Source organism: Macaca fascicularis, chromosome 20 (genome assembly GCF_037993035.2).
Source record: "Macaca fascicularis isolate 582-1 chromosome 20, T2T-MFA8v1.1".
In the NCBI taxonomy this organism is placed as follows: domain Eukaryota; kingdom Metazoa; phylum Chordata; class Mammalia; order Primates; family Cercopithecidae; genus Macaca; species Macaca fascicularis.
Genome location: NC_088394.1, coordinates 729,682 through 751,325, shown reverse-complemented (window position 1 = coordinate 751,325; position 21,644 = coordinate 729,682). Strand labels below are relative to the sequence as shown.

The 21,644-nt window shown below is 44.0% G+C and overlaps 1 pseudogene; it reads left to right on the top strand.

Moving 5' to 3' along the window:
* LOC102146184 (zinc finger protein 669-like) lies at positions 1-21,031 on the top strand (annotated as a pseudogene).
* Positions 21,032-21,644: the final 613 nt, after the last annotated feature.

The window sequence follows — 21,644 nt, the reverse complement described above, 5'->3', positions numbered from 1 at the left end:
ATGACTGATGACGAGACAATGAACAACCTGCGTATTCCTCCTGCTGAACAAGTATGTCTGCTGTTGTCTACGATTCCAGAATGCATGCCTCCATCCCCACTTCTCTCCTGAGCTTCAGACCCATCTTTCTTTCTGCCTACTCAGTAGTTCTCATGGACGCCATTGTCTACCCCCACAAAACCTGCCCCTCGTTCCATGTTCAGTCTCCACCAGGGCCCCAGGCCAGCTGGAAGATCTCATTCAGCATCACTTGCAGCTCCTCACAGCCACCAAGGCCCAGAAATTCCCACTTCCCCTTTTATCTTCCAACAGCCTCGCTAAAGAAGAAATGCTGCTGAAACTAACAGTACCAGACAAGCTTGATGTCAGCCAGGCCCCAGGATGCCACGTACCTGACTGTTTCCCAAGTGGGTTCTTTTGGGAAAGGCAACAGAGCCCAAACCCTGATACTCTCCTCAAAGCTCAGCACCTGGGATGAAATGTTTTATTGACTTTGTAGATTTCACGGTAACTTCCTAGAAAATCTGTTTTTAGATTGTTATGGATGTTACATCACTCTCTAGAAAATACGTATCTATAAAATTATTACAAATTCTAAACATTTTAAAACCAGAGGGCAGGTGTCAGTTCTTCAGTACAGATGGGGGAAGGCTGGGGAAACTACCAGGGGATTGGTAGGAAGTGAATGTCTGGGGTGGCTATGACCATATCCACAGGTTCTTTCGACACCTGCCATTGAGAGGGAGGACCCCACCAAATCTGCACGAGCTCTGATGACTGGCCTGGAACCAGCAGAACACAGCAGGTGTGAAGATGCTGCGTGTTATGCAAAGCCATGTCAGAGGGGCAGGTGCCTCTCCAGTTCAGGCCGCGCTCGAGGTGCAGCCACTGTCACCTTGAGACTGTCCCTGCAGGACCCCCATGAGGCCTCTGGCCAACTTCCAGTCTTCTCAGATGCAACATGCACGAAGCCCTGGGGGACCACAGCCGTCCACACCCAGGCCAGGCCACAGGACAGATCCCTCGGCAGATGCTCCCCATTTCTAACCCACTAGCACATGAACAAGTCAAACGGTGGCTGCTGACACCACGGAGCGTGAGTGGTCTCAACAGCAGGAATAACCGAAGCCCAGGATGCAAAGCTGCCTGAATACCTGTGAGATGCCAGGAGGGGGACAGGAAGTGGTAAGGACCCAAATAGCCACCGTGGGGCGCAGGAGAGGATGGTCTGGAGCCTCAGCAGCTCTGGTTGGAAGACAAAGGCTGCCTTCTTGAAGCTCCTCTTCCTTCCTAAGTCTTCCCTCCTCCCTACCTGCCCACCTCTACCTTCCTAAGGGCTTGCGCTTGGAAAGCATGGCAATCCCCACTGGTAAAGCTGATCTGAGGCGCCAATGGGGAATGGCATCCGACCAGTGCAGCCCGATGCTCTGCCTCCAAGCCACACCTCCAGGAGGCTGTTTTCCCAACTTCACTGCTGACAACCCCCTTCTGACTATTTTCCTTAAGGCATTCTCAAGGAGGCCTCCGACTTCTCAAGGCACCATTTCTTTAAAGTGCCTTTGCAAATCTCTCCTGACCCGCTGTGTGTTGATTTTACAGCTTCCTTTTAGAGGTAGTCTCATTTATGCATTTTCACCTGCACAGCTGTCACGATGCTTATATTCTTGGGGACTGTCTTTTTCATCCCCTTGCACTACCCTTGTATCCTCCCGTATGTAGAATAAAACACCTTCACTGATTGCCAAATTGGAACTTCCTGGCAGAAATGCTTAAAAAATTGTTTGTTTCAGTAAGTTAACAAAAGCTAGTCCGTGTAGGAGAAGAAAAACTGACATTACTCACCACTGACAAATAAAAACTGCTCCCAGCTCTGCGTTACTGCCTACAGCAATAAAAGCCTGGCAGGGGATTCAGCAAAAACACTTCCCAGTGCTCATCCATTTAACACTAAAAACCTCAGTGCCATCAGCACTGCATTACTTTCAACAGCGAGACACGGAACTTGAGGCTCAGAAGACTAAGCAACCAGGCCAGGGCCACAGCAAGCACCATGCTGGCTAGAAAGCTGGATCTGCCCAACTCAAAGTCTGACTCAGCAGTCAAACTGCACCCTTCCAGCATCTCTGCAAAAGACAGGTGGTTTCAGAGACGTACACATCCCTCCCAGCACCCTGCATTCGGCATACCTGTTTTTTAGGCTGAAAAACCGGATGGCAGCGAGAACCTTCTTCAAGACTAATCAACAATTCTACTGCTGCTTTTTCCTAGTTTAGAGAAAACAGTGGCTACTATCGTGTTTGGGTAGACTTAGTTTTCTTCTATTGAACTGTAGGCCAATTAGAGTCCCCATTTCTCATTATCTTTCTTCAAATAATTTTTTGCAGCTAGAAAAGCAAACCCTTCACTAAAGTAGGTTTCACATGGCAAGGAAATCACAGCAAATAAAATGATTTTAAATGGAGGCCATTAACAATAATAGATCACAAATGCCACACCCAACCTCTGTGCACAAAACTGGAGATGAATAAGAAAAAAAGGATTTCAAACAATTGGAAATTTAACTAGGAAATAGTTATTTAAACACTAAAAAACAATACAACTAAAAAAAATCACATAATCATTTAATTGCTAAGCACATACATATTTTTACAAGAATAAAAATTAGATCATTTGAAGCTGATATAACCACATAACTTAAAAATCCAAGTCAGTCAACAAACCTATGAGAAACAAAGTCAGTGAATTGATAGTTGACAAATTAAAAAATCTGTAACTACCTACAATTCTTTTTTCTTTTCTTTTTTCTTTTTTTTTTTTTGAGACACAGTCTTACTCTTTTTGCCCAGGCTGGAGTGCACTGGTGCGATCTCAGCTCACTGCAACATCTGCCTCCCAGGTTCAAGTGATTCTCCAGCTTCAGCCTCCTGAGTAGCTGGGATTACAGGCACCCACCACCACGTCTGGCTAATTTTTTTTGTATTTTTATTAGAGACGGGGTTTTACTACGTTTGGCCACACTGGTCTTGAACTCCTGACCTCAGGTGAACCACCTGCCTCGGCCTCCCAAAGTGCTGGGATTATAGGTGTTAGCCACTGCACCCGGCCCGCTACCTACAATTCTTAAAAACACAAAACAAACAACTCAAGTAGCTAGATGTTAACTATGGAAGAAATGTGCTGGCCTTCCCTTCACTCAGATGTGTGAGCCTGGAGTGCACTAGGGAGTGTGCTGGGCAGAACACGGGAGGCACACACATGTGCCTGCATGGGTGATGTCCCCACAGGGCAGACCCACATGCAGCATATGTGTGCCACTGCAGAGCAGCGTATGTATCCCACTGCAGAGCGGTGTATATGTGCCACTGTAGAGCAGCCTATATATCCCACTGCAGAGCAGTGTATGTGTCACTGCAGAGCAGCGTACATATCCCACTGCAGAGCAGTGTATGTGTGCTACTGCAGAGCAGCGTATGTGTGCCACTGCAGAGCAGCGTATATATCCCACTGCACAGCAGTGTATGTGTCACTGCAGAGCAGCGTACATGTGTCACTGCAGAGCAGTGTATGTGTGCCACTGCAGAGCAGTGTATATATCCCACTGCAGAGCGGTGTATGTGTGCCACTGCAGAGCACCTGGCTTCTGTTCCAAGATAGAACCCATCTGAGTGCTTCTGAGGAGAGGATGACATGTTGGGGAAGGATCAGTCTGGCTGCTGTGTTATGACAAGGGGAAGGGCTCGCAGAAGTCTGTGGGCAGACCAGTCAGTGCCAGCGACATTCCAGGGAGGGACCAAGGCGGTATGGCCAGGTGGTGGCACAGGAGGGACAGGAAGAAGCAGATGTGGAACATATTTCTTTTTTTTTTATTTTTCTTTTTTTGAGACGGAGTCTTGCTCTGTCATTCAGGCTGGAAAGCAGTAGCACAATCTTGGTTCACTATAACATCTGCCTTCCGTGTTCAAGCTATTCTCAGGACTACAGGCACCCACCGCCATGCCCAGCTAGTTTTTGTATTTTTATTAGAGACAGGGTTTCACCATGTTGGCCAGGCTGGTCTCGAACTTCTGACCTCAGGTGATCCACCTGCCTTGACCTCCCAAAGTGCTGGGATTACAGGCATGAGCCACCGTGCCCGGACTGTGGAACATATTTCTAAAACCTGTTCCAAGGACGGAGTATGAAGAGAGGAGAGGAATCTGAGGCTTCCAACCTGAGCAGCCACCTGGGAGGCTGGAGGTGCCACATAGATGGGAGGACTTGAGTAATGGAGATGGGGAGACACTGTGTCCCTGAATAAGCTTCAATATTGTGAAAAATGTCAATTATCCCTAACTCAATCCATGAGGTATTCTTATTTGTTTTCGGGGTTTTATGTTTGTCCAAGTTTATACAGAATAATAACTATTAATTTTTTTTAAAGTAAAGCTAGACTCTGTACCTTACTCTCAAGATGAAATAAATTCCAGTTGGATCCAAAGACGTAAATGGAAAAATAAAGAAAAAATAGGTAGGGCACGTTGGCTCATGCCTGTAATCCCAGCACTTTGGGAGGCTGACGCGGGTGGAACATAAGGTCAGGAGTTCAAGACCAGTCTGACCAACATGATGATACCCCGCCTCTATTAAAAATACAAAAAAACTAGCCGGGCGTGGTGGCAGGCACCTGTAATCCCAGCTACTCGGGAGGTTGAGGCAGAGAACTGCTCGAACCCAGGAGGCAGAGGTTGCAGTGAGCTGAGATTGTGCTACTGCACTCCAGCCTGGGTGACAGAGTGAGACTGTCTCAAAAAAAAAAAAAAAAAAAAAAAAAAAAAAAAGAAAAAGAAAAAATAGAAGTACCAGAGAAAATGTATACCTATATTTTTAATTTTGAAAAGCCAAGATTCTTTTCAGAATGACTCCAAATGTGAAGCCAGAGAAAAAAAATCAAAACCTATGAACAAATAACAAAGCAATATGTACACAAATAAGGCTAATGAACCAGTGGGAAAAATGAAACTGAAATAAATGGAGAAAATACATTAATAGGCAATTAATGAAATAATTATAAACATCTAGTAAACATAAAAAAAGAATGAAAATAAAAACAATCTTGGCTGGATATGATGGCTCGCGCCTGTGGTCCCAGCTACTCGGGAGGCTGAGGCAAGAGGATGGCTTGAGCCCAGGAGGTCGAGGCTATCATAAGCCATGACTGCACCACTGCACTGTAGCCTGGGCGACAGAGCGAGACCCTGTCTCATAAAAAATAAATAAATAAAAGAAAAGAATTTTAAAAACCTTATTGATATCTTTTGTCTTAGAACTTTACTTTTTAAGAGTATTTACGTAAGTGCCCAAATGAACAAAGATGTTCATTTCAGCATAATAATTAGGAATTTTCTACATCAGGAACATTACAACTCATCCATCAATGAAGGACTGCTTAGGTAAATAATAACATATTGATAAAATGGAATATCAAACAGCTGACAAAAAGAATAAGGCACAACAAAGATGCCAAAAACACACTGTTAATGAAAAATGCTAGCTATAAAATACAGTACCTTCCTACAAACTCACTTTGGTAGACTCATAGCAAAAATGTGGTAGCAACACTACCTAATTATTAACAGTAATTATTTCTGGGAGATGGAATTCTTGAGGGCTGTTACTTTTCACATTAGTTTTTCTATTTCTAGTAATTTTTCTTTGAACATTTAAACATTTTTAAAATAACTGTCAAATGTATAATTTGAAAAAAAGATTAAAATGTCAATAACAAATATTCTAACCTAAATTATTTACTTTGAAATAATAAAAGAATTAGTTTATTGATGATGCAAATATCCTACCCCATCGATGCAGCAAACATCTGTAAAAATTTCCTAATATTTGGTTAATCCTGTTTTATAATTTCCTCTTTGATTTTCAATACTTAACTGATGTTACATACAAAAGCAAATGTGGTTTTAAGAAACAAGTTAAATTGTTTTAGTTAAGATTAATATTGATTGATCTGTGATAGAGAATATAAACTTATGTGTAATCCAGTCACTTTTTTTTCTGATGGAAGATACTGTAACTCAGATATACTAAAAGATGATTAATAGTTAATTACATTTGAAAAATAAACTATATCCTTTCATAGCTGAATGAGTTAACCTAATTAATGATTTTCTTCCCTGTAAATTACCTTAAAAACTGATAGTAGACCTTCATCAACAGATCTGAGTAACAGTACAACAGAAAATGCAAGCAACTGATTGGTTGTTTCTTTTGAAAATTCATGTAAGTTAATCTCCCCGTGGCTTAAATGATCTCTTATGCGGGGACCCTCCTGATGGTTCAGGAAATCCCAGATAAATTCCTTTAAGAAATTAAACAGAGAAAATGTTTTCTTCGTATCCGCAGCAGAGAGCCATGCCTGGTGTTGCTAACAGAAGGAAAGAGTGAATCCATCAAGTCCTCTGAAGCCCTGGGTGGGACCCTGCTGCGGAGAGCTGTTCTCCTACACCCACGGGACAGAAAAGGGAGCTGGAGAGACTGTGGGGGAAGGCAGAGCTGCCCAGGTGGTACTGGAGTCTCATCAAATTCCAGTCTTTCTTGTTTTCACAAGGTGTGCCTCACAATATCGCAGTTGGTTGTACACCCCCTGCAGTACAAAGAATAATATTCTTTTCTCTTCCTTTAGCTCTTGAGAACAATATCACATGGCGGGGGACACGCCATGCACTATTGGAAGTAATATCATTCTCTCTTATTCTGGATAGTAGGAACAATATCTCAGGCGGGATGGACAACCCCTGTGATACTGAGAGTAATATCATCCTCTCCCAACGAAGATATTAGGAACCATATCACAGGGGGCGTGTACACTTCTTTGATATTGGTAGTGATATCATCCTCTCCTCCCTGGGTATAGGAAACAATGTGACAGGCGGGGTGGACACCCCCCACGTCTTGGGGAGTAATTTCCCTCCCTGGATATTAGGATCCATGGTGGACACACAGCGTGTTTACGATTCTAAGAGTAATATCATCTCCCCCTCTAGACATTATGAACAGTATCAAAGACGGGTGTACACCCTCTGCAATATAGGGAGGAATATCATCCTCTCCCTGCCTGAATATTAGGAACAATATCAAAGGAGTGTTTATGACCCCTACGATATTGGGAGTAATATCATCCTCTCCCAGGTGGAAATTAGGAACAGTATCACTGGGGGTGTGTACACCCCTGCGATGTTGAAAGTCGTATCATCCTCTCCCCTCTTGCATCATGGGAACAACATCCCTGGGGGGTGTACACTTTCTGCGATATTGGGAGTAACATCATCTTCTGTGCCTTGGAATATTCAGGATAATATCACAGGGGGAGGGGGCGTGTACATCTTCTGCAATATTGGGAATATTATCCTCTCTACCCCTGCAAATTTGGAAAGATATCACAGAGTGGGTGTTCACCTCCTGCAATATGGGGATTAATACCATCTTCTCCCCTTCGGGATATCAGGAAGACTATCACACAGGGGTGTACAGTGTCTGCGATACTGGGAGTAATATCAGCCTCTCAGCCTTGAGATATTGAGAAGAATGTCACAGGGTGGATGTACATCCCCTGCCATATTTGGAGTAATATCAACCGCTCCCCTCCATGGATATTTGGAACAATATCCCAGGCTGGGTGTACGCCTCCTGCTCTACGGGGAGTAATATCATCCTCTCCCTCCCAGGATATTCATTACAATATCACTGGGCGGGTGAACACAGCCTGTGAATTATTATCATCCTCTCCCCCTCCGGATACTAGGAACAATATCGCAGAAGAGCTGTACCCTCCCTGTGATATTGGGAGTAATATAATACACACTTTCCATGAATATTAGGAGCAGTATCACCGGGTGGCTGTCCATTCATTGCTATGTTTGGAGTCATGTCATACTCTACCCCCATTTATATTAGGATCAGTGTCACGTGGTGAGTGTACACCTACTGTGATATTAAAACTAAAAGCATGCTCTCTGTCCCTGGATATTAGGAACAGCATCACAGGTAGGTGTACACCCCCTGTGGTATTAGGAGTAATAATATAATTAATTATTAAACATTAATGATTGATTTTAATAATTATCAATGATACTATTAATTAATAGGAATCCATTTATTAATTATGGATAATTATTTTAAATATATGATTATGCATACTTAAAATTAATTATTAACATTAATCACATTTAACAATATTATTAGTTCTTAATATTAATTATTATTTTATTACCACCATCACTTAGTATTGATTTAAGTAACGTTATTGCTGATATCATTATTTTATTAACAGTGATATTACTATTAATTATTAATAATAATCGTTAACATTTTTAACCAGTATTAATTTTTACTATCTTTATTGTGATTATTAACATCGATGATTACTCTTAATTTTTCTTATATTTATTAATATTAATAATTAATAGACTTGTTCCTGATATCCGGTGGGGAGAGGATATTACTCCCAATATCGAAGAAAGTGTACACCCCTCTATGATGTTATTCCTAATAGCCAGGGGGTAGAGGATGACATTATTGAAACTATTGCAGTGGGTGTACAACCCTTCGGTCACCTCGTTCCTTATATCCTGGGTGGGAGAGGATGATAGGACTCCAAATATCGCAGGGGGCGTAGACCTCCCCCGTGATATTGTCCCTAACATCCAAAGGTGGAAAGGATGACATTTCTTCCGATTTCACAGGGGGTGTACACCACCCCTGTGATATGGTTCCTAATATCCAGGAGGCGAGAGGATGATATTAGTTTCAATATTGCAGGAGGTGTACACTCTCTAGTGATATTGTTCTTAATATCCAGGGACGGAGAGGACTATATCACTCCCAATAGAGCAGGGGGTGTACACCCCTTCTGTGACATTGTTCCTAATAGCCAGCAGAGGAGAGGAAGATATTACCCCCAATAACACAAGGGGGTGTATACCTTATATCCTGGAAGGGAGATGATGATATTAGTAGCAATATCGTGGGGGGTGTACACACCCACTGTGATATTGTTCCGAATATCCAGAGAAAGAGAAAATGATATGACTCTCAATACACAGGAGTACACAGGAGGTGTACATCCTCCTGTGATATTATTTCTTATATTCAGGGGGAGAGGATGATACTACTCTCAATATCACAGGGGTTGTACACACCTCCTGCAGTATTGTTCTTAGTATCCCGAAGGGGAGAGCATAATATTACTCTCAATATGGCAGGGGGTGTACACCTCCTTTGTAATATTGTTCTGAATAGCCATGATGGGAGAGGATAGGACTCCCAATATCACAAGAAGTGTACAGCCGAGGCCAGGCGCGGTGGCTCAAGCCTGTAATCCCAGCACTTTGGGAGGCCGAGACGGGCGGATCACGAGGTCAGGAGATCGAGACCATCCTGGCTAACACGGTGAAACCCCGTCTCTACTAAAAAATACAAAAAACTAGCCGGGCGAGGTGGTGGGCGCCTGTAGTCCCAGCTACTCGGGAGGCTGAGGCAGGAGAATTGCGTAAACCTGGGAGGCGGAGCTTGCAGTGAGCTGAGATCCGGCCACTGCACTCCAGCCTGGGCGGCAGAGCGAGACTCTGTCTCAAAAAAAAAAAAAAAAAAAAAAAGAAGTGTATAGCTGCCTGTGATATAGTTCCTAACATCTAGGTAGGGAGAGGATGATATTACTGCCCATATCACACGAGTTGTAAAACCACTTCAATATTTTGCCTACAATCCTGAGGGGAGAGGATGATATTACTCCCAATATCGAAGAAGGCTTACACCCCACTGTGACACTACACCCAATATCCACGTTGGAAGATGAAGACATTACGCCCAATATCACAGGGGATGTACACCCACCTTGGGATATTGTTCCTTATATCGAGAGGGGGAGAAGATGCTATTGCTCCCAATAACACAGGGGCTGCGGAGGTACACCCCTCCTGTGATATTATTCTTAATATCGTAGGGAAGCGAGGAGGATACTACACCCAATATCGCAGGGTGTACACCCACCCAGTGATAATGTTCTTAATGTACTCCACCTCCCACCACCAGGGATATCAGTCCTAATATCCAGGGGAAGAGAGGATAACATTATGCCCAATATCGCAGGGGAGTGTACACACCCTCTGTGATGTTGTTCCTAGTATCCAAAGGTAGAGACGATGATATTACTGGCCATATCGCAGGGGGTGTACACCCTTCTATGATACTGTTTTTGACATTCAGTAGGGGAGAGGACAACATTAATCCCAATATCGCAGAAGGTGTACAGACCCCTGTGATGTAGACCCTAATGTACAGGGGAAAGAGAAGAATATTGCTCTTGATATCACAGGGGCTGTAACCACCCTGCCCCCCATATATTGTTCCTAATATGCAGCGGGGTGGAGGCTCATAGTACTCCCAATATCCCAGAAGGTGCACACACCTGTGATATAGTTCCTAATATCCAGCGGGAAAGAGGCTGATTTTACTTTAGATATTGCAGTGGGTGTACAGCGCCCCCAAACCCGGGGTATCGTTCCTAATATCCAGGCGGGAAGAAGATGACATGGCTGACAATATCGAAGTGGGTGGACACTTCTTTTTTTTTTTTTTTTTTTTTTGAGACGGAGTCTTGCTCTGTCACCCAGGCTGGAGTGCAGTGGCCGGATCTCAGCTCACTGCAAGCTCCGCCTCCCGGGTTTACGCCATTCTCCTGCCTCAGCCTCCCGAGTAGCTGGGACTACAGGCGCCCGCCACCGCGCCCGGCTAGTTTTTTGTATTTTTAGTAGAGACGGGGTTTCACCGTGTTAGCCAGGATGGTCTCGATCTCCTGACCTCGTGATCCGCCCGCCTCGGCCTCCCAAAGTGCTGGGATTACAGGCTTGAGCCACCGCGCCCGGCCAGGTGGACACTTCTTCAGTGATATGGTTCCTGATATCCAGGAGGTGAGTGGATATTATTCCCAATAAAGTAGGAACCGTTCAGTCACCCTGGGATTTTGTCCTTAATAACCACAAGGGAGAGGTGATATTACTACCAATATTGCAAGGGGTGTACATCCCTCCTGTGATATTGTTTCTTATATCCAGGAAAGGAGAAGATGGTATTAGTACCAGTATTGAAGGGATGGGCAGCCCCCATGGGATATTGTTCTAAAGATGCAGGTTGAAAGAGGATGAGACTTCCTCCAATACAACAAGGGGTGTACACCCTGCCTGTGATATGAATCCGAAAACCTAGAAGAAGAGAGAATGACATTGCTTCCAAAAACACACGAGGTGTACACCCACCCTGTGATATTGTTCCTGTCATCTAAAGGAAGAGATGATGATACTACTCCCACTACTGGAGAAGGTACACACCCCCCTGTGATATTGTTCCTCATAACTTGGGGGGAGAGCATGATATTACTTCCCGTATGACAGTGGCTTCACACCCAGTCTGTGATATTGCTCCTAATTTCCAGTAGGTAAAGTATGATGTTCCTGCCAAGAGAGTTTGGGTGTACAGCCGCCCTGTTATATGTCTCCGAATATTCAGGGAAAAATAGGAAGACATTACCCAAAATCTCCAAAAAAGTGTACACCCATTGTGTGATATGGTTCCTAATATTGGGAGGTGCAGAGGATGGTAATCTTTCTCCCATCGCAGGCTGTGTACACATAACCTGTGAAATTGTTCCTAATATCATGAACAAAAGAGACTGCTAATAATGGACACACATTTCAGGGGGGAATAATTATTAAGATCCACATCGTAAAGCGGAGTAATAGCGATCCTCTCTCTCCCCCTCACTGTTACAATCCACATCGCAGGGGGTGAGAAACCCCCCACGATATGGGGAGTAATAGCATCTCCTTCTCTCCCCCTGGCCTTATATAAGGAGGCTGGCCTTATATAACTGCCCCCCAATGCTATCGCAGTCTTTAATGTATTCACTTAAATATTTTTCCTCATTTAGATCTGCCATTCTCTTAATAGTTCTAATTGCTGCCTGACATTCTGTATTAGCATTTTCATGAGCAAGCAGCTGAACGATCACTTTCTTGGCATGAGAATTGGAAATAGCCTTTTGAGCCGTATCCTGCAAACGGGCGATAGAATCAGGATAAGGCTCCCTTGGACCCTGTTGAAATGTGTGAAAAGAAGGATAAGCAGTAGCAGGGTCATGAATTTTTTCCCAGGCTCTTAAGCATGTAGTTCTGAGCTGATCAACAGCCTCATCACCCATTACCATCTGTTGATTTAGAGTACCCCATGCCTGTCTGATTCCAAGCAATTGATCAGGTGTGATATTAACGGGACGTTGGGCTTGAGCATTTCTGCCTGATTTGTTGCTTCATCCGTCCACCAGGTTTTCAATTGGAGAAATTCAGAGGGGGACTGGGTGGATCGGGCGAATGCCTCCCAATCCATACGTATTCAATGTCTGTTATAAACCACACATTGTAACAAGGAATGAACATAAGGGGAATTTGGCCCATATTGTCCAATTGCTTGCTTTAAGTCTTTTAATATTTTAAAAGGAAATGGCTCCCAGCATGCTTGAACAAGTTCTCTAGCCTCCTCAGCTGGTGAAATAATTACCAGAAACTGCCAAGCATTCGAATCTCCCATTTCTTGTGCCTGGCGAATGGATGCCTGGATTGTCCCTGTGCCATAATTTGTATTTGGACCCGCTCGCAGCACTCCTCTACCATAATTAACAGGTGGGCAAGCCTAGATCATTCCCTCATCCTAATTGGCTGTTGGACAAGCCTGAAGCTTCCCTTCGCCATAGTTACTGGCGGGGCCTGCAACAATGGGAGCGGCAAGGCGCGGGTCTCAGGCTCCCCTTCCAAATATTCACGAGGCTGGCCTGGGGGTGGCCATTCCAGACCTTCCCCTAAAGGTGCAGTAGGTGGCACAGTTTATTTTATAAGTCTTTGGAGATTAGCATACATACCTTCCCGTTTCTCGCCCTTTTTTAAACGAGACTGTCATAGTTCACTTAGCTGATAATTAGACTCCTGATTATTCAACTTTGCTATGTCATCCTGAAAATTCTCCTCCTCCTCAGTGTGGAAGGGCTCCAGGGCTGTTTTAATTGCAGACCACACAGACCAAGCAGAGACGGGAATATCGCGGCCCTCTTGTTGTGCTCGTTTTAAGTCTGATCCCACCTTGTCCCAATCTTCTACATTCATGATTCCATATTCTGGGAACCAAGGAGAATACTTGTCTACCAGACGGAACAAAGATGTGAGATTTTGGGTACTGACAATTACCCCTCCGCGGCGCAGTAACTGCTGCACAATGCTTAAGTAATTAGCGAACTTACTTTCAGCTCGACCCACATTTTCCCGAGGTTTCCCTGGAATTCCCCGAGCGCCCTCCTTACCCTAGAGCTTGAAGTGAAAACCTACTCGGGAGTCCGTTGTCGTCGGTTGTCCTCAGCTTTCCATGCTCTGGTGTTCTTTCACTGGATTATTTGTAGAGATTATGGGGATCCCCGCCTTGGGCACCAGAGACCAGCCTGGGCAACCGAGGGAGACCCCGGTTTCTACCAAAAAAAAAAAAAAAAATTAGCCAGGCGGGGTTTCACGCACCTGTAATCCCAGCTACTCCTTGAGAAATTAGACAAAACCTGCCACCAGAGACTGATTTTCTTCTAAAATGCTTTCTCCAAAATATTTTTAAAAGAAAAGGGGGAAATTGGAAAGGAAAATATTTTGGGCCCCCCAAATCACTAAGATAAAGGGAAAAGTCAATCTGGGAACTGCTTAGGGCAAACCTGCCTCCCATTCTATTCAAAGTTATCCGCTGCTGGCTGAGAAGAATGCATATCTTGTTGCCTCCTTTGGAAAGGCTCATCAGAAACTCAGAAGAATGCAACCGTTCCTCTCTCACCTACCTGTGACCTGGAAGCCCCTTCCTGGCTTTGAGTTGACCCACTTTTTCTTCAAGTTGTACCGGATCAAACCAGTGTTCATCTTACATATGTTGATTGATGTCTCCTGTCTCCCTAAAATGTGTAAAACTGTCAGATACAGTCAGTTTCTCTTCCAAGGTTTGGCAAGTTAACGTTCTTGTGTTTTGTTCTCGAACTCAACTTTCTTGTTCTCCATGCCTCCTTGCCCTTTGTTACTGTAAACAACCTTCCCCCCCCCGTCAGTTCTAACCAATCACTCACATCTGTTCCCTTGGTTACCTGCTCTGCACCAATTTCTCCCTTCCAAACCACACGTCCCACCGTTGTAACTCACGACTCCCTTCCCCCTTCCTTATTTGGGAAAGTATTCACAAATAGCCAACGGGGTCAGTTTAGATCTTGAGGTCTGGCCCCAGCCCATGCCAGAGGTAGGGATTGCATTAGGAATAAAAACCCCTGCTTTCCTTTGTTCCGTGTGCTCTTGCGATTGTGATTGATGCGAGCAGCACGCTTCCGCAGAGGTAAATTGCGTTGCTGAGAAAACTTTTGCTTAAGTGCTGGTTTCACTTTGCGTCACCCAGCATTTATCTCCAACAAAACCAAGCTGTGCTCTGACCACCTTGGGCAACTGTCATCAGGACATCCTGAGGCTGTGTCATGCACAAGCATCCCCAACCTTGGCAAAATAAACTTTCTAAATACTCTTATCCCCAAATGCTCAGGGAGACTGATTTGAATAATCATAGAACTCCGAGGCTGCACTCCAGCCTGGGCGACAGAGCAAGACTCTGTTTCAGAAATAATAAAATAAAATAAAATAAAATAAAAATCAAATCTCTGGTCTCCCGCACAGCCGACTCTGCGTGAATTACTCCTTCTCTATTGCTATTCCCCCCGTCTTGAGAAACCGGCTCCATCGAGGTAGCGGGCAAGATGAACCCACTGGGCAGTTACAGAATTGCCATTATATTGCTTGCAATTTTATATCTTATTATGCAAAATAGCTATAATCTTGTATACAAGGTTAAATGCGAATGTGCTCCTTGAGTGGTCAGATCCCAGCGCAGGAAGGACGCACCCCTTATAAACCGCTAGGCCAAAACGGTCATTCTGGCCTCATCCAGCCTCACGTGAGATCGCAATCTCCTGTCACTCAGGGCCTGAGGGGGCGGGGCCTGAAGCCCCAGACAATCAGGGACGCTGGAGTGGGGACCCGTCAATCAGGCGTGCCGCCGGAAAGGAGAGGGCGGCTTCCGGGATCCGGCTGGCGGGCGCTTTGTCTGGCCTCCGCCACAGTAGGCTCTTCCTGTGAGTCTCCGCTGCTACTTCCTGGCTCTGGGAGGCCCGGTGGCTCTGCAGCAGCCTCGGCCACCCTGTGACCTGCGGGTATTGGGCCATCCCTAGCTGACGCCGGGACACCCGGGAAGCCGAGGAACGGTGAGTGGACTGCGCCTGGCTTCCGGAAGTGGGGAAGAGGGCTGGGTGAAACCTGCTGGAACCAGCCATGGGCTGCGGAACCTGCGGACCGAGTCGCCGCGGGGCAGCCGGGCCTCAGTCACTTTCTGCGCAGGGCCGGGCGGCGCGGGCAGCGGGACCCCTGCGTCCTGTCTGTACCTGCGGGCGCCACTTCCGCCGGCCGGAGCCCTCTCCGGAAGCCCGCGCGTCCCCCACCCAGGTAGTGCGGTGACCACGGGAGGGTGATCCGGGAGAGCCCCGACTCGGTGTGCGTGGTTCCAGCGTGGGAGAAACTGTGGTTCATGGAGCTTCCGGTCCCACCTTTCTCCCCCTAAAATTAACCTGAGGCTTTGTTAAAACGTTAAACAGCGTGTTTGAGCAAACGCGATTCATAAACGGGTACCGCAGTCATGGTTTGTGGTTTGGGGTCCACGGGAGGGGCGTAAATGAGAGGCTTTGATAAGGTGAATGAGGAAGCAAACCATACATATATATACACACACATATATATACATATATATACACATATATACACGCACACATATATATATATATATATTTTTTTTTTTCTTTTTTTTTGAGACAGAGTCTCACCTTGTCGCCAGGCTGGAGTGCAATGGTGCAGTCTCAGCTCACTGCAACCTCTGACTCCCGGGTTCAAGCGATTCTCCTGCCTCAGCCTCCCAAGTAGCTGGGCTTATAGGCGCCACCACCACGTCCAGCTAATTTTTGTATGTTTAGTAGAGACAGGGTTTCGCCATGTTGGCTAGGTTGGTTTCGAACTCCTGACCTTAATTGATCACCCTCCTCGGCCTCCTAAAGCGCCGGGATTACAGGCGTGAGGCACCTTGGCCAAAATATTTTTCTGTTTCCAAACATTTTACATGAGAGGAAAGGGGAGAATAAATCATCTGACACTCTACTGTAAAAAAAATCTTTGTGCCTCTCTTCTTTTCATCTTTCCTAAGTGTACATATTACCAAAATGTCTTTAGGTTGAGGTCCCCCTGTGAAAACCTGACAGGGTGTTGTGTCCTCAGCCACTCTCCTGTCTTTTCCTAGTCCTGGCATTTTAGAACTGTCTGGGGATGACCCAGGATACCCACAGTGGCCATGTCTATTGGAGGGTCTAGTGAGTATCAGCCCCAGGGTCATCTCATCCCCAAGGACAGCCTGAGGTAGGGGGTAGAGTCTCTCAGGGGAGCAGCTGGATGCTTTTGGCCTTAGAGGAATCTCCTGGTATAGTTTCATCTAAAATGGTGACCCCTTAGGGTCATTAAAATTTTAGGACATTAAAAGTAATGGACAATACAATGTAATGTCATGACCTACAATGTTAGGTCATTAAAATTATTCCTCCAGCCTGAGTTTTTATTCCTCGAAGACACATTGATGGTTTGCCAATTGGATGCTGATATTGAGAGGAAAAGGCAGAAATGATTTCTGCTCTCTAGCTTGTCTCAGACTTGTGAAGAGAGAAAAACCATCCCAAAGGACAAGGAAAACCCACCCCAGAGAGGATGTGCAAGAACCTGAATATTAAAATGCACTTAAGGCACACCGGAGGACAAAGAGCAGTGCCAGTGCCTCCTAGGTGGTCACTGAGTACTTTACTGAACAAGATGGGTGTCCTAAGGGATAGAATGGCCTGCCGTGACACTTAGAAAGGTCTGCGTTGAAGTCAGCACTGCCTCTCCCTGAGTTTGTTACCTTGAAAAGGCTTGTCCGCTTATTTGAGTTTCAGGTTTTCACTGACTGTAAGATACATTTTGTCAGTACAGCTTGAAAGATAAAAATACTATTTCCAAAGAGGCTAGGTAAAATGATGTATTTCATTTGCTAAAAATTCGTATTTATTTCTTCCCCAGAGTGAGTGTAGTAAGTTTTAAAGTTCTGTTCTTTTTAAGGGTAATTTCAAATGGAATTGTAGGACTTAGCTTTGTAAATGCTACTGGTGAAATAAAAGTGTGATAGATAAATTGATGATTTATAAAGATTCACCAAAATGTCAGTTCCCCTCTTGTAGCTTGATGAAGAATTTATGACAGTGGCCACATGTGTATCCTCTTATCTGGGTGTCTGAGTGTTGTTTTTTGTTTTTTGGAGATGCTGTCTTGCTCTGTAGCCCGGCTGGAGTGCAGTGGCGCCATCTCTGCTTACTGCAACCTCCGCCTCCCAAGTTCAAGTGATTCTCCTGTGTCACCCTCTTGAGTAACTGGGATTATAGGCACCCACCACCACACCTAGCTAATTTTCATATTTTTAGTAAACACAGGGTTTTAGGCCTGGCACGGTGGCTTATGCCTGTAATCCCAGCCCTTTGGGAGGCCAAGGTGGTCGGATCATGAGGTCAGGAGTTCCAGAGCAGCCTGGCCAACATGGTGAAACCCTGTCTCTACTAAAAATACGAAAAAATTAGCTGAGCATGGTGGCAGGCACCTGTAATCCCAGCTACTCGGGAGGCTGAGGCAAGAGAATTGCTTGAACCTGGGAGGTGGAGGTTGCAGTGAGCCAAGATCTTGCCACTGCACCCCAGCCCAAGGGACAATGCGAGACTCCCTCTCAAAAACAAATAAACAAACAAACAAACAACAAAAAGACGGGATTTTTGCCATGTTGGCCAGGCTGGTCTCAACCTCCTGACCTCAGGTGATCCCCTGCCTCAGCCTCCCAAGGTGCTGGGATTACAGGCGTAAGCCACGACGCTGGGCCCACTCTATTTTCTTTTTATTCCCTAAATTTTAATATGTTTGAGTTTGTCTGTTCCTTTATGACTTTTTTCTTACATAAAAAAAATTCTGCCTAATCCTTCGTTAAAAAAAAAATCTTCCTGTGACTTCTGAAAGTATTCTGGTTTTATCTTTTGTATTTGAATATATAATAAGATGATTATTGTTCATGGAATAGAGAAGAATGCAATGCATTTTCCCAAGTAGATGCCAGCCTGGTTTGCCTCATATTTTAAAGTGCATGTAATTTCTTTTTCTTTTTTCTTTTTTTTTTTTTTTGAGACGGAGTCTCGCTCTGTCGCCCAGGCTGGAGTGCAGTGGCCGGATCTCAGCTCACTGCAAGCTCCGCCTCCCAGGTTCATGCCATTCTCCGGCCTCAGCCTCCCGAGTAGCTGGGACTACAGGCGCCCGCTACCTCGCCTGGCTAGTTTTTTGTATTTCTTAATAGAGACGGGGTTTCACCGTGTTAGCCAGGATGGTCTCGATCTCCTGATGTCGTGATCCGCCCGTCTCGGCCTCCCAAAGTGCTGAGATTACAGGCTTGAGCCACCGCGCCTGGCCTATTTTTCTATTCTGTAGTGCCTACTCTATCATTCCTCAACTTTCCATATAGATGCTGGGTCATTAAGACTTTTTTTTTCCTTTGGTCTGCTTGCTCATCTCTCTGCTAACACTGTGCTGTCCTGAATATTTTTGTTTGAAAGTCTTAGAAGTATGTTAGACAAGCCATCACTCTTTTTTTAGATGACTAAAAATGATTAGACATTGGTCATTTTTACTACATATGAAAGAGTAGTTTTTCTTGCCTAAAACCACCTGATTTGGGAATTTATGTGGTTTCATAGGAATAGCATCTGGAAGTGGTGACATTAATGTCATTTTAAAAAGCATGTGTCCTATTTCCTCTTATTCCTTTCTGCCTTGATATTGTGCAATAGAAATTTGAAAAATTGTTGTATTAGTATTGTTAAATATCAATTATTGGTTTTATTTACTACTCAATTAAATTTAATAAGCCTATTCTCTCTTGGCGTAATCACGTGGAATGGGTTCACTTTCACTGTTAACAAGTGACAGCACATGTAAAATATTGTCTACCAGGGAAATTCATTGAACACTTAGTGTTCAGACTGTGTTTTTGTGTCTGGTTCCCTAAGCACCACTGCAGTGACACAAAATAATAGACTTTCAGCAGAAGAAGTTTTGGAAAATATACTGCATAAGCCATTTAGATGCAGTGAGTCATTCTTATTACTTGGGTTAGTGGAATCCCTTTCAAAATGTAAGTTCCTAATACAAACAAAGATTGAAATTTGCGAGCAGGCATTTTTAAGAATAAGTAGTCTCAGGACTGATAATATTAACTCCCTTATGCACATCAGGTAGGACTTTAGTATGACAGATACTAGAAATGTACAAAGTGAAGTTAAAAGGTAACTCCTAGCAGCATATCGTAATCTTATTCCCTGGATTCTCTAATGAGATGGGTGTTTCTACTTTGCTGTTGCCTTTTTGAATAGTTCAATTCTAGCGTTAGTACTTCTGTGTGGGAGGGAGTATGTGTGAACAGAGTAAGAGTTGTGACAATCAAGTCATAGAATAAATGCTTGGAAATTTTAGAATCATGTAAACAGCTTGTGAATTGAGTATACATTCCCAGTGCTCTCAGTCTCACTCATCCTTCTATCCACATGTGTGGAATGTTCTAGGACTCCGTGGCTTTTGAGGATGTGGCTGTGAACTTTACCCAGCAGGAATGGGCTTTGCTAGATTCTTCTCAGAAGAATCTCTACAGAGAAGTGATGCAGGAAACCTACAGGAACCTGGCTTCTGTAGGTAAGAATGACAACACATTTCACTTAATTACAGAAGTATTTCCCTATCATCAGTGCTATTTGTGATTTGGAATGGGGCAACGGAATGATTTGGTGAATAAATCAGGCATGGGCACTGTGTACAATGAACATGAAATCTAGTAATGTTTCTATAGTTTGAAATAATTCATGATAATTTTGTGTATCTGCATTTTAGGAAAAAATGGAAAGACCAGAATATTGAAGATCACTTCAAAAAACTTGGGAAAGATACAAGATAATTTGCACCGAGAAGAGGGAATAAAGTCCTCTGATGGAATCTTAGCATGTAATGAATTTAAAAACAAGCAATCAAAGCAAATAAGAGTCACTTGAAATTCATTTCCTTTTAGAAAAATTTCACCCAAAATGTAACGTGCATCAGTGTAGCAGTCAGTGTTTGGAAAACAGTTTACTTGAAAATAGTATTACAAAATTGTGTATATGAATGTTACTATTTTGTTCATAGCCATGCAGGTGGTAGCTGTGTTTTCAGTAGTAGCCCATTTACTTTCAAATAATTCAGTCATGGCACAAAAACAAAAACAAAACTAAACAAAAATGCATTTTCCCTAGTATTGGTAGCTGTGTAAGTCGAAGACCTATGAATGAGTAGAAAGTTATTACACCAACCAATAATAATGTGCTTGTCATTTTTTTTACAGAAATCATATGGCACAGAGACTGCATGAAAGCAAAGAAGGTAGTCAGTATGGACAAGTTGTCAGCCACATTCCAAATCTTGATCTGAATGAGAACATTTCTACTGGATTAAAATAATGTGAATGCAGTATTTGTGGAAAAGTCTTTGTACATCATTCCCTCCTTAATAGGCACATCCTAGCTCACTCAGGATACAAACCATATGGACAGAAGCAATATAAATGTGAACAGTGTGGGAAACTCTGTTTCTGTTCCAGGTGTTAGAAGACACAGGATAATGCACAGTGGAAATCCAGCTTATAAATGTACGATATGTGGGAAAGCTTTTCATTTTCTCAATTCAGTTGAAAGACATCAGAGAACTCACACAGGAGAAAAACCCTATAAATGTAAACAATGTGGTAAAGCGTTCACTGTTTCCGGTTCTTGTCTAATACATGGACGAACTCACACTGGAGAGAAACCCTACGAATGTAAGGAATGTGGGAAAACACACAGATTTTCTTGTTTTAAGATGCATGAAAGGACTCACACTGGAGAGAGATGTACCAAATGTGATAAAGCCTTCAGCTGTTCCACTTCCCTTCATGACCATGGAAGCATTCATACTGGAGAGAGACCCTATGAATGTAAACAATGTGGCAAAGCTTTTAGTCATTTGAGTTCCCTTTGTAACCATAGAAGTACTCATACTGGAGAGAAACCCTATGAATGTAAACAATGTGACCAAGCCTTCAGTCGCCTCAGTTCCCTTCACCTCCATGAAAGAATTCATACTGGAGAAAAACCCTATGAATGTAAGAGATGTGGTAAAGCCTACACACTCGTTCCAGTTACCTTATGCGCCACTAAAGAAGTCATGATATAGAGGTTGGGTGCAGTGACTCAGCCTATAATCCTAGCACTTTGGGGGGCCAAGGTGTGTGTATTGCTTGAGCCCAGGAGTTCATAACCAGCCTGGATTAAAACAATGTGAAACAACCTGGGCATCGTGGTGAAACCGTCTCTACAAAAAATAAAA